Source organism: Hippoglossus hippoglossus, chromosome 1 (assembly GCF_009819705.1).
Source record: "Hippoglossus hippoglossus isolate fHipHip1 chromosome 1, fHipHip1.pri, whole genome shotgun sequence".
Taxonomy (NCBI): domain Eukaryota; kingdom Metazoa; phylum Chordata; class Actinopteri; order Pleuronectiformes; family Pleuronectidae; genus Hippoglossus; species Hippoglossus hippoglossus.
In genome coordinates this window covers 4,608,806-4,623,562 of record NC_047151.1, presented here as the reverse complement: position 1 = coordinate 4,623,562, position 14,757 = coordinate 4,608,806, and the positions used below count along the sequence as shown (strand labels likewise).

The following is a 14,757-nucleotide window of genomic DNA, read 5'->3' as shown; positions in this document are numbered from 1 at the left end:
TGTTAGGTTTTTTTGCCAGGAGGATTTGAATGAATGAATGCGTGCAGCTATTGAAAAAGATTTTAGCCAATTTTAGAAAAGTATCAGTCATTATATGATGATCATTGTTGATATTGTGATTGTGGCTGCAAAGAAATACACATGGTGAACCTGAGAACTGTCAAAATATGTTCATTGTGAAACTGTAGTGGGTCAGAGGACGTCAGCTGAGGTCACATGCATCCCAGACCACCTCTGAATGGGATTTTTGTGATTGGATCTCAGGACACATTCAGGACACATTCAGGACACATGTGTTCTGAACTTAGCTATGTCCACTTGTGATCAGATCACTCAGGACAGACGTTAATACCAGGTCTGTAGATGCGGAACAGAAAAAATCATTCATTTATTCTTAAATTATTTATTATTTAATCATCCCTGTGAAATAGGAGAGGCTAGAAGCTTGGTGTCACATTCACCAGTGTTTTAAATTTAAATGTACTGAATTTTTATTTTTAAAGCAGCTTTTTTCATGGTGTAATATAGTAAAACATAAATATGGAACTTTGGCTATTTCACGGCAGATATTGCTGTATTTGTGATTTTTCTCTCTTTTTCTCACAAGTTTTAAGTTTGGCTGGAAAAAAAGATGATGTCATGGACTTCTGTGCTCCAATCAGGATGTAGCAAAATTTTAATCAAAACCTGATGACAGTTTGCTTATGCTGCCCGCACTGTCAATCAAATCTGACACACATGCAAAGCCCTGAGGTAGCAGATTAGTTGCAGATGAATTTAGTCATTGCTTCTGCAGTCACCAAAACATGGTGACTTATTAAAGCTATAGCTATAGTTATAGTTATAGCTTTAACACAGCCATATACAATTGTCAGATACAAACCATGTATCTGTTGTACAGCAGTTTATATACTCCTTCAGGACAGGCTATATAAAATTCCATAGTGTAACACAGGACTGTCCTGACACCAGTCCATAGATGTCAAGATGGTTTGCTATTGGTTGACCAAAGTTCACCAAATCAACAGTTGAACTCTACTCTCAACCTCTGAGTGTAATGCTGTGATTCCTTTAATAAACTGATCTTAGTCTGAAGTTTGGCTGCTCTGAACTCTACTGTGACACAGACCCTCAAGGCATCTGTGTGCTTCAAACAGAGTGGCTCTCAGACAGTCACACGGTGTCCGAAACCTGCTCCAACAATGTTCTTCTGACGTCAGCATTGATGGAGGTGATTCAGACAATTTTTGTGTCATTTCTGACAGTTTCAATTCAACAACTTTACTCAGGCTACATCGACACTACTAAGTTTAGAGCTGCTAAAACGAGAGTTTGGAAACTCTGCTGGCCCCGTTTTACTCTTAAAACTCTGGGGCAGCTTTTTAGTCTGGACAGGCTGAAACTGAGATTTTTAGAAATGATGATGTAGACTCTTGCTGTTTGGGTACGACGTAGCCTTGGCTGATTCCTTGGTAGCCTCGCCTACCAGTGTGGAAAACAACATGGATAATCAATAATAAGCATTGCTGACTCTGTTGTCTTTGATTACAGCTGTTGAGCAGTTAAATTAAAAAATGTACAATGATACAACATTGTTTACATGTGTAGGAGACAAGCTGTTATTCAAGCAATTGAATTGTGTCTAGCAGCATGTTCATTCCCAGTGTGAGTGGTCATGTGATAAGCATATGTGATGTGCATTTTCAGGTGTATTAGTATGGATGGATTAAAACTGATCCAGAGCCCAAACCTTTGTGTGGACAGAGATGGTTTTAATCTGGAAACACTGTTTTCAAACTGAAACCTAGTAGTATGGATGTAACCTCAGTGACCATGTTTGCAGAAGTGAGAAAACATGCAAGCTCTTGTCTCGGTTTGAACTCTTTCCTTCTTGTAACTTTGTTTTCACTCTTGACATAACTACTCCAGTCACTTTTTGCATGTTAAAGTTGGTTTGTTTCAAGCAATTGCCCTGCCTTGCAAAAAAGTGTAACACCATCCCTTAGAACACACGCAAACTCACGTCTCAGATTGTAGCCTGTGTCTGAGAGCTTATGTGCAACATTAAGTGTCCCTACGTCAACATTCCCATTGAATCACGAGGCCTCATGCTGCGCTCAAAGAGTCAGTTGAAAGCCCTCCCTCGTAGATCTGGACTGAGCTGACAGAAGGGAGGCACAAAGGTCCCCACAGCTCCCCAGCTTCTTAATAACACTGAGCCTGTAACACACCTTTTTTTGGAGTAATGATCCAAACTGGGGACGACAGACCAGCATCGTGTGCAGCTGCAGATAGGGCAGGTTGAGCTTGTGCGTGCATGTGACTTTTACCATGACGATATGCCTCAAAAGATAATTTGATGATCTGTGTGTTTTGCTGCCAGGTTGCCCCACCACCTCCACCACCACCATCCCAACCCCTCCTCCTCCAATTCCCTCATACTGCCGCAGTAACTTATTAATTTCTGTCAGCCGGTTTTCTCTGCCATTTAGAGATACTACCAAATCACATTATGCCTGTCATGGATTACGTGTACAGGCAATGCATCTCCTTGAAGAAGAAAGGAAAAAATAGATCAAAGATGTTCTTACAATCACCTCCAAGTGGATATGGAAGGTGGACGTGTTTGTGTGTGCATGTGTGAGTGTGTATGTTTGCCTCCCACGTATGTGTTTTGTGAGGACTGCAGATAGCCAGAAAAAAGAAGAAAAAAAAACCTTTACTTCAACCCAGTTTCCCCCGACATTATTTATAATTATCAGGATCATTAATCATTGGAAACTTTCTTGGTATTCTGATGAGTGTAGAGGGGAACATTTAAAGGTCATGTATGCAGTTGTGTTTGCTGTTGACGGAATGAAATGAGAGATGTGCATCTCAGGTTTTACCAAACTAAGCTCAGTATCTGAAAGGCCACAGAGCCATATTCCCTTAGTGTGTGTGTGTGTGTGTGTGTGTGTGTGTATTTATCATGTTGTGGGGACTAAAATGTGTTTACGCAGTCACATTATGGAGACTTGTCTTCCTTGTGAGGACAAGTCCCCATAATGTAAATCATTAAAGATGAAGAAATGTTTTCAGGTTAGGTTTAGGTTAAGGTGAGATGGGGGGTTAGGGTTAGGGTTAGCCAAGTATAGTAATTATGGTTAAGGTTGGAGCAAGTCTCAAGGATAATAATGTAAGTCATTGTAATGTCCTCTGGAGACACTACTGCATGTGTGTGTGTGTGTGTGTGAATGTTTTTAAGGGGGGGGGTGCAACAGAGGATTTGAAGCTGTCACTTTGTAATTACCTCAGCAAATACAGGCTTGGAGAAAGTTGACTGAAGTCTTCCAGTTGGACAGCCCTGGGAGAAAATGAGAAGTGACAGACCACATAACACAGCGTGGGATGTAAATAACTTTTGCCCCCCCCCCTCCTGCTTACTCTCTCCCTCCCTTCTTCACAGAGACATGGATGATACTTCAAGGATTTTGAAAGAGAGAGACAGAGGAAGAAGAAGACATGAGCTGAAATGAGAGAATATCCCCTGCTTTCATCTTTAGAAAAAATCTCTGACATCCTCTCTCACTTGCTTTGATGAAAGTCTTTGGTTTTTTGGTGTTTTATCCTCTTACACGAGGTATATGTATTATAGTGTGTGTGTGTGTGTGTGCGCGCATGAGATTCACAAGCGCACTCATGTGTTGTGATGAACACTGGCATGCACTGATATCATTTTCTCACCAGAATGTGTGTAGGTGGCATTGAGAATCAAGCTTTGTGTGTGTGTGTGTGTGTGTGTGTGTGTGTGTGTGTGTGTGTGTGTGTGTGTGTGTGTGTGTGTCTATGAGGGACATTTCTAAGCTCCAGTTGGCATTGGAGGGCCTGAATTTTTCATCCTGCGTCCTCGTCAAGCACAAAAAGTCCAGGGGTTTGTGTTCTACCCAGCGTCCTGTGTTCTTTGAGCTGCGGGCAGGTTGTTACTGAGACAACAGCGCTGCTGCTACAGGATGTGTGTATCGTGTGAGCATTGATCACTGAAGAAACACTTCCACAGTGGTAGGGACTGATGGTTTGCCTTCCAGCTACTTCGACCCCAATATATGTACATCTATACGCACTCTGACACACACACACACACACACATATATATATATATATATATATATATATATATATATATATATATATATATATCACCTTCTTTCAAGCTTTACCATAGAGCCTCTGGCTTCATATCACCAGTGTCTCTCTCTCCTTTCTCCCACCCTCCTAGCACCTCCGCCGCTCTGCCTGGCTCCAGTCCAGCCATAGATTGTTAATTACGGTTTCTACGTGATGCACGGTCTCGCCTCCCAATACTACAGCAGTGTTCTTTGGCAGACATCAAAGTGTCGGTGTTTCATTCCATGGGGATTAGTGATGGTAGTGTGTGATAATGCCCCTGCCTGCTCGCTGAATTAAACGCCCATGGCTGGGCGCAGGTACTGGGATTCTAATGAACACACTCACACAGTGCGTGCACTTAAACAATAAAGAGGAGGTGCAGAAGCATGACACGGGAAATAAACTCACATGTCAAAAACACAGAAAGAAAAATACAGCACAGAAAATACCCACAGCCTAATTACAGAATAATAATGATTATAAATAATTATAATAAAAATAATAATAATTATTATTATTATAATTATCGTACATCATGACTGAACTGTGGTCTAAGTAAACTCTCACCCCTTTCATCTGTCTTCTCTCAGAAAAAAAGCTTCATATTGTCCACACATATGTCCACATCCAGCACACTGACTGTCCTTCACTCAGCTCTCATCTTACACCCCCGTGGCAAATTGGATTTTTAAACGACTCGTTTTTGATCGTTCCTCCTGACTTATAATTGACTGTGGTTTTTTTCTCTGACTGTGTTTTCCTGTGTTTCTCTCCATCTCACCAGCAAAATTAATGAAGCAAAAACTGTTTAAAAAATAATAATAATTTGAAAAAAAGAGAAGTCTCTATAGCAACTCTCGCCATGATTTGTACAAAGGACAAATGACAAGTGTTGAAAGGGCTGCAGGGCGTTTTAATGTTTAGTTTGTGTTTTCTCTTGTCGACTGAGAAGGTCTCTGGAGACAGCAGGAAAAACAGCCATGAAAGGAAAATTACAGACAGACAGAGGGAGAGGGAGAGGCCGAGGGAGGGAGAGAGCGATAGAAACTCGTCCTTGGTGATCAATGCATGTGCTATTGTCTGTTCTGGTTCTTTGTCCACAAGGACGAAGGCAGAGGAGAGGAGGCAAGTGATGCATATGAACAGTGTTTAGGCCCCTAATACCAAACACCTGACTACAAGCTTGATGTAAAAGTAACTGTCCAGCTGCACAGTGATGTGTGATGTAAGTCAGAGAACATGTACAAACTGGGGTGGGACACTTGAAATTTGTCTTTTCCGGCCTCCCTTTATTTACCTGAATTAAATACCATTAAAGTTATCTCAAAGCTTTGAGGGAAACATGAACATTGAGTGTACTCACAAAGCTTACTGATGAGATCTGGAAACACAGCAACAAACAAAACGTATCAGGGTCCCATCGATACATCTGCCTTTGTATACCAAATAAAACCAGACATAAAATTAACACTTCAACATAAATTACATCAGTGTGATAAGAACTACATCTTTGGGGAAATTCACTGATGTGTACTTCAATTTAGTTTTGCTGTTTCTTGCTCACAAGCGCTGCCAGCCACTAGGGGGCGTGTGATGTATTATGGCTTCACCTTTTGGGAAGTCAGCCATCTTTACACGTTTGGATCAGAAGATAAATTGGTCACCTGAAATGACCAACTAGTACTAGTATTATTAGAATTATAAATAGTTATCAGTGAATAAGGCCTCATAAGATGTCCAATATTTATTTTGACACAATTCTTAAAAATGAATAAACAGAATAACACAGGATACAAAAAACTGTGTTTTGCTGCCACCTCTGGCTGGAAGCCTGTTTTTGACGGCACCCAGCATTACTCAAGGGTGTGTAGGTGTAGTTAACAATGTGTCCCCAAAGTTCCTGTTCAATGAATCCTCATTTGATAGATTGTTCTCAATAGTATACTTTTATTTAAAAAAAATAAAGATCAGCTGATATATTGATATAGAGATGCGTCAAAGATCCAGTATCTGTGGTGCTATAGTTCAGATAATCTCTAAACCGTTGGTTTGTCTACAAAGACATATTTTCAGATCCCAGCAATTTCTTTTGTGAATACAATATTATCATGGCAAATTAATATGCTGACCAGAAGTACATAAATAAGACTCCAGTTTTAATTCAACTGTTAAACACATACAAACAGGCACCAGAATATAGAGATTAATATCCTTCTCACACTTGTGCTGATATTTCGCAAAAATACATTTCTTTGCGGCATCTCTTCCACTTGCAAACAGGGTTTTAGAGGACCCATATTTTACACCTTTCTGGGATTTAATTTGAGGTATTGGTACCCCTAAGATGATATAGGGTTAGGGTTAGGGGGTGGTGGGTTCAGAGGCTGGACTGGTACCGGCTGGGTGGGGCTGAGAGACGAGTGCGAACCCATATGACTCATATGGGGGTGGAAGTATGAAACGCGACGTTTCAATAACATATTTCTTAGAATGAGTGACTGTTTTCATACTTTGAGGGTTCCTACTGACCCTCTTCAAGTCATTACAGATAGTAAAAGCCCAGAAAATGTATTTTACACAATATCGGCCCTTTAAGTCATTAAAACTGAGATTTTTACAAACACATTCCAAAGTGCAGATTTTAAAAAAAATCTGTGTATCCATGTGTACCTGTAAAATTTAGTGTTTAGGAAACTATGACATCACAGTTTATTTTGCGAATGCATGCCCAATGTGGCTTTGTGTGATGAGCATGTGCCAGAAACTACAATGGCAGCTATATACCGGTTTCTCTACGATCTTCTCTGGTATTTGACGGATCATTGATGCAAACTTTTTTTCACCACCCGTTGGCCCAGCTTGCTTGTTGGAGCGTTTGTTGTCGTTTTTATTTAATTTCTTTGTGATATTTTGCAAAACAAAGTTCATGTGGATGTAAACATTTTTTAAATGAAGACCCTTATATTCTAATACATTAAAATGATCCATTAAGCCCTGTGTTACTACATAATGTCTGAATATGACAACACTTTAAAAAGGTTCAAAGGTGGTGATGAGACTAGTGTAGAATAAATAACACAGAACCCATACCCTGTTGATTTATTTTGGACAGCCTAGTGAAAACTAGTAATAATGAGTAAAAGTGCTTTGGGTCATGATGTGAAGCAGAATTTGTTCTGAAAAAGAATTTGTACATAGAGCCAAACCCTTGCCTCAATAAAAAAAGGAATAAAAGAAGGAGCCTTGAGCCTTTTAGGCCGAGTTAGAGCGACTGTGGAAGTGTAACCTGCATCATTTATGTGATTATTTCTGCTCCTCACAGGCTTAAAAATGTGTCTTGCTTACTGACAACACTGTAATCCTCTCCTCTGTTTGTTGTCATGACATCCTCATCATTTGTCTGACATGCTTCGTCTGTACACAGGCTGTCGTTCACAGTTGCTTCCTGCTTTGGTGACGCGGTTAATGTGTGTGTAGTATATGTGCTTTATGTGTGTGTGTGTGTGTGTGTGTGTGTGTGTGTGTGTGTGTGTGAAGTAGGGGTTCAAGACGAGAGAGGGAGAATCTGACAGACCGACTGACAGAGACAGAAAACCCTCAACAGAGACAAAGAAATGACCTTTGTTTGTTTTTGTGAACTGGTTCAACGGCACACGGTGACAAAGGCACAGATAAGGATGGCAACAACAACGGAAAGAAAAAAAGGAGTCTGTGAGAGATAGTGAAAAAGGCAAAGATAAAAAAGGGCATAGAGGAAGAAAAAAGAAAACACCAAAAAAACGAGAGTGTTAGCAGGCAGACAAATACCTCTCTCCACCTGTAATCACCTCCTGTGGGTCAACCTCTGCCTCAACTCCGCACTATCCTCCAACTAACACTGGACGAGGCCATCAAACAACTATCCTCCACCTTCCCTTCCCTCTTTTCTCTTCTTTCTCTTCACACACAGAAAAGGACCTTGATGTTTTTCCAATAATTGGCAGCAGAGGTTGACTTTCTTTTCTCCACCCCCCCTCCCCCCCTTTATTCTGTTTATCTTTCTCTCTCTCTCTCTCTCTCTCTCTCGCTCTCTCTTCTTTTCTTTTTTTTTGCTCTTCCTCTTCCTTTAGAGATGAATAGTTGGCCTGGGATCAAAGACAGACCCCAACCGGCCACTCTGGCCAACACAAAGGGACGTTGGGCGCTGGCGTGGGGCCAGGTGCTGCACATGGCCACAGAGCCGGGGACAAGCCATGCAGATGGGGCCTGCAGAGCCCTCGTCGCCTCCGCCCCCCACTCCTGCATAAGAGAGGTCAGTGGCTTAAGTATCAGAGCGTGTGCTTCCTGTAAGATGATCTAGTTTTATGCGACAGACTCCTTTCCATCTGTCTTTTCCTTGCACTTGTGTCTCGCTCAGTCAGTTTGTTTACTTCCTGCAACTGCCTTGTCTTTGATTCTTTGTGCACCTATTGCACACTCGTCTTCTCTGACTCTCCATGCCCTTTGCTGTTCCAGAGTGCAGATCTAAGACAGACCAGACCGGCAGCCTGTGCAGCGGGATCAGAACCAGCTGAGGTAAACATCTTGCCCCTACGGACAGAGCGGTGTTTAAATGTTTGAGCGGACCTGACCGGAGTTTAGTCGAACACCCTCAACAGACCTTGTTTAAATATATAAGTGCTGCAGCCAAGTCTGATGAGGCAGAGGCCAATACAAATAAATTGAGGTGGAGGACACAAAAAGTGGGATAGATAAAACAAATGAACAAGCCCCTGTAGTCCAAATATATATGCAACACCCAGCTTGCTTTTCAACTCCTTCAACTGACACGTTTGCAGAATTTTTCTGAGGACAGCCAAGATGATGTTACTGAGTCGGAGTGGGATGGTTGAATTACAGACCTTTTTATGACTCACTTCAGTAAAACTGTGACAAGTGATGTGTAAATACCACAGTGAGGACCGTCTTTGTTCACAGAGTACGTCACAAACATCCTCTCTCTGTCAGAACAATGACTATTTCCACCACAGTTTTCATCAATTACAATAACAGTGTATTGGTATATGAATAGACACACTGGCTGTGGCTCAGGAGGTTGAGAGGTTGGTCCACTGATCAGGGGGTCTGCGGTTCAATTTCAGTCTCCCCCCATTCCACATGCCGACAGTATGTGATTGATGAGTGATTAAGTGCTGCACATAACTAGACTGTTTGAATGTGTGTGTGTGTGTGTGTGTCTGTGTGTGTGTGTGTGAAGGGGTGAATGGCAAAAACTGTTCTGTCAAGCGCTTTGAGAAGGAAGACTAGAAAAGCGCCATATAAATACAGATAATTTACTATACAGACATAAAGCTTTATGAGTCTTTGGACCCACTGTTGGGGCAGACCAGTATTCCCCCTACATGGTCGTTAAGGGAATCAACCAACTAGGCTGCATTTTGTTGCTTTCTGTAACAAACTCTGTTTTTAACATGTGATCAAAAGTGAGATACAAATTTTTAATAATTTCTAAGGGATCGTACAAATGTCTGAAAACAGGATGTGAATGAGCAGATGTAAATTTTCCTAAGAAAGAAAAAAAAAGACAACAGCAGTATTTTTCCACACGCTGCATGCTGTCATGCATGCATCTCCGGCGTCGGCCATATGTTTAAGATTAGATGTACTCTTTTGTTAAACGGGAACACAGTCAACAAACTTCAGCTGGTTCCCTGCTGGTCATGATTCAACCGGGCTCTGTCCACACCCTGCTCCTCGTATTCTTAAAGGGCCCATATTGTGAAAAATACATTTTCTGGGCTTTAACTAATAGTTTACATCAATGATTTGTCAAATACCAGAGAAGATCGTAGAGAAACCGGTATATAGCTGCCATTGTAGTTTCTGGCACATGCTCATCACACAAAGCCACATTGGGCATGCATTCGCAAAATAAACTGTGATGTCATAGTTTCCCAAACACTACATTTTACAGGTACCAATGGATACACAGAGTTTAAATCTGCACTTTGGAATGTGTTTGTAAAAATCTCAGTTTTAATGACTTAAAGGGCCTATATTGTGTAAAATACATTTTCTGGGCTTTTACTATCTGTAATTACTTGAAGGGGGTCAGTAGTGACCCTCAAAGTATGAAAACAGTCACTCCGCGGACTTTTTCACTCAGTCCATTCGAAGAAATATGTTATTGAAACGTCGCGTTTCGTACTTCCTGTCCGTATGATGTCATCATGGATTCACACTCTTCTCTCAGCCCCACCCAGCCTGAACCCATCACCCCCCGCTCCCCACCACCAGCACCACCACCCCTCCTCCCCTCCACACCAAACGCGACACCAAGCAGACTTGTTGCTGAGCTAGCAGCTTGTTAGCTACCACAGGCTAACCACAACAGACAACACTGAAGAAACACTGCAGCGTGGAGGGATGCAAGGAAGAGAATGTGTCTGTGCACATTCCTCCTAAGAACGTTACTGTTTGAGACCAGCGGTTACGCTTTATTTCTTCTGACGTGCCATGTCGGTGTGCTCGGCTCATTTTACCAAAGACTCCGAGGATGGTGTAACTTACCGTTCAGAAACATCCTGCTGTAACCGACTGTGAATATGTGACTGGTCTTCTATAGCGTTATCCAAACATAACAATGTGACTTTCAGCTGTGTTTACCAGAGAGATCGTCAATTCGCCAGAATGAGACCGGTGAGGGGCCTGGTCGCTTGTCACTCAAAGTGCAGTCTGCCAATCAGAGGAGGGGCTCATAAATAATTAAAGAGGCAGCCTGTTCTGTCTGCAGCTCCAGAGAGAGGCAGAAGAGAGGACATGGAAATACACATTGCAGCAGTTTTTTCGACTTTAAACCACTGATATATCATCTTAGGGGGACCAATACCTCAAATTAAATCCCAGAAAGGTGTAAAATATGGGCCATTTAATTCTACTGACTCGCTATGATAACTGCAATTACACATGTAAAGAAAAACACAACCTGTGGAGTATGAATGGTGATGTGGATCATATTCTTATTGATGTGAACTGTGTTCACTTTTGGAGGTAATAATGTGTGTTGAACAAATGTCTTGAGTTTACATTGACCTCTTGCTCTGTGTTGATACATACATACATTGTACACATACATTAATGACAGATGTCAACCTACACTGAAATGTTTGTCCAGTGTGACACCTCCACGAACAGCTGTACAGCCCTCGAGATTTTTCAGACCCAGACTTAAAACCAATAGGTAAAAGAATTTCCCAGAATGCCTTGCGAATCAATGGAGAGCTGGGAGAGAGACCCTCTTTTTTGGCATGATAATCCCGTATTTTCACATAATTTTACGATTTACTTGATTGAACCCGCGTATAGCAGCGATGTTACTGAACTAAACTGCTCCTCCAATAACAAAGCATCCTAGCAGGGTTGTCTACAGACCCCTGCTAGCAAAGTGAAGCTGTGTGCTTTTGATTCATACGTAAAATAATGCAGAGCATCCAAGCTTTTTCAAATATTTCAAATGTCATTGAATCACCTGCATTAGCACAGATGTTATTATTATAGGTTTGTCACTTTAGTAACTGCAAACAATAGCATTGGTTTATTTAAGATATCAACAATGTTATTACAATGACATCCCCGCAACACTTTTTGTCGCGTCTGTTTACATCGATTACTACAGATGACAAGTTGGGTTTTTCGCGACGACTAATGATGATGTAACAGCTTCATGAAGGGCTGTAGGGGAAGATTTCAACCACTAGGGTAGAGTAGGGCCAAGGGGTGAAATGGGATGGGCCTAAGTTTCTGGTTTCTAACCCTGTGTGCACATGGGTTTTCTCAGGTACTCAGGCTTCCTCCCACTGTCCAATGACATCCTGCTGAAGCCTACTTCAGGAGTTTTGCAAGTTGCTGACTGCCCCCGATTGGCACCCGATCGGCAGTCACCGATCGCTATGTGTGAACTCTTCAAAGACACCATTAGAGAGGCTTGCTGACGTCACGTCGCAGACTCCGATCAGGGTGTACCCTGCCTTTTACCCAATGTCAGGTGGGATTTGCTCCACTTCTGCAACCCCTAAAGGATATGCAATATAGATAATTAATTGATGGATGTTACATATTCTGTTGAGAAACAGCAGGTAGTAGCAGTTATAATGCTAAATGAGGCTATACACCGAGTAGTATAGAGAAGTATCCAAAAACATTAAATAATTAGCACAAAGTTAGCATTTTAAAATGTAACCTTTGCCACAAGTTAAGAACAGTGGTGTGCTCATTCATATATTCTATTCATGATAACATGGTTGACACTTATTCACTTCTTTTAAAATGCAACAAATAATGATTAACTGCAGTGTAAACAGTGTCAGTGCAGACAAACTGTGTCAGTAAAGGATTTAATCAGTAAAACTGATCAGTCGCACAGGATCATGAAAAGAGACTCTGTGCAGTGAGTGTTTATAATTTTCTCAGAAATTATAAGCATAAAAACGTGACATATTTTCCATCCAAAGCCTTCAGTCTGCTTCTCTATCAGCTGCCACCCATTCCCAAACTGAAACTCTGAAAGTATGTCAATCACATAGCCTTAACAAAATTCATTATATGTCCTGACAGTAGCAGCGTGAGCTGTCTCACCTCAATACTGGCGTTTATGGCTACAGTTTTAGTATGAAGCCATCATCAAATATAGACCTGTGACCAGACTACTCGAGCTAAACGGTAATTCTGCACCCTGAAATAGGGTTCAATATGGAGAATAGAGGCAGTAGTTTAATGACACTCAAAATTTATCACAAAAGTTTTCCCTGAAGAAAATGATCAAAATGTTAGAAAAACAAAAACAGCTTTCAGTGATCAGATTATTTAGGATTGTAGGATCCGGATTATCTGCAGACTTTCTCCGCCTGGCCCCCTAATACAAAGTCTGCAGAAAGTCGGGAGAATTCGATGTGAGAACACGGCGAGCAAGTCGGGAGTTAATGACGCTTCTAACACAAAACAGATGCAAAAATGGAAAAAAATCTCCCGGTGAAAAAGCGCTGTCATACACATATAAGACACTGACGAAGATATCTACAGGGTGATGAGAGCCGACATGTGATCTCTGTAGCAGTGTTAATACGTTACTCAGAGCCGGAACTTGCCTTTACGGGGCCCTAATTATAATTTGATTTGGGGCCCTCACCGCCTCAGTGCCACCAATACTATTGACCGTTGCCAATGCTTGATCATTCACACACTGTAAATCTAATACACCCATTGTCAATTTCATTGTTGCAGCTGTGTTGCTTATACCAATGCCAGCCTTTATGCTTCTATGGTTTTTACCATCACCTGCAAACTATCGGCAGGTGCTGCTAAGCGGCTGCACACAGTTACCACAGAGCTTGTGTCTAAAACTTACACAGAATAACCGACTGTGGTTGCACAGTGTGTAACTATGTATCGTTACAGTGCGCATGCATGGATGATGAACGTGAGTCATGGTCCGCTGTCACAGCTAGTTTTACGTAACCTTGTTTCCAAGAGCCCTTGAAATGCCCCACATGAAAGATAGAATTTTATTATGATATATTAGGATATATTGACTTAATATATCCTAATAAATCATTAAAAAAAATCTATCTTTCTTGTCGGCCATTTCAAGGGCTCTTGGGGGCCCTCTGGTGGTGACGAAGGCCATAAGCAGCCGCTGAGTTCACTCTGACGTTACTTCCTGTGTGCTGCACCCAGCTAATCCACCTCTCGCCTGAATAATGCATACGAATTGTTGCTCATGTGAACATGTCTGTGCAGAGAACCTCCTGCTGCGTTGTGTGAAAAGGAAACTGTGGGTAAAGTCCAGACACAATTACCTGGACTTTATCCGCAGGTCATGTCTGAAAATGGCTTTGTGTAAACAGCAAGGCAGGCAAGTCCCGCTGGACACAACAATTGCAGATTTGTCAAATAAAAGCTTGTTTCCTACTTACATAAACAGTTGTCTCATTGTAAAGTGCAGAATTTAACTCGCTGTTTATTATCAATATTGCGTTCTGCACTGGTAGCCGAAGCTAATGTCAGTTGTTTTTTTCTGGAAGGAGGTCGTTTCCAAACATCTCAGATCTGCCTGTTAAGACTAAAATGCAGCTCCCAATTTTCAAGCTAAAATGAGGCCAGCAGCCTTTTTCAAACTTCGCAGTTTTAGCTGCTCCAAAACTGTAAGACCAAGACGTAGTATTGACGCCAGTAGCAGAGTTGTCTACATCCAGTAGCGGATGTAGCCTAAGGACATGCACTTTGTGGTTTGATTCCTTGTTGCTTTTAAAATATTTAACCAACGTATGACAGTGTCTGTAAAGAGGTCGTATATAGTCCAGTTGATGCAAACCCCTGCCGCGTACAGGTAAATAAAGCCAACTAAATAAAACGCCATGACAGACTTAATGTGACCACGATGGAAAAAGCAGCAAGTTCCAGCTTAGATAATGGCCCACTTAACACTTAACACAGAGAGCTTACTAATTAAAAGAGATAAAAAATGATAACACAGTTACCTAAATAGGGTCAACTGGTTGCTTGTTTAGCTTCAGTGGTAACTTCTTGCCTGTTAGAAAATTATGAGCCAAGAAGTCTGATGTTGTTTTTCTG

General features: G+C 41.5%; 1 protein-coding gene across 3 annotated transcripts in view; it reads left to right on the top strand.

The window, feature by feature from the left end:
- LOC117762612 (axin-2-like) overlaps positions 1-14,757 on the top strand; it is an 85,159-nt gene that overhangs the window by 23,666 nt on the left and 46,736 nt on the right. For all 3 annotated transcript variants that reach the window (XM_034587072.1, XM_034587082.1, XM_034587065.1), the window contains exons 3-4: positions 8,259-8,440; positions 8,644-8,703. The gene's annotated coding sequence lies outside the window, so the exon portion shown is untranslated. The remainder of the gene's footprint in view (positions 1-8,258; positions 8,441-8,643; positions 8,704-14,757) is intronic.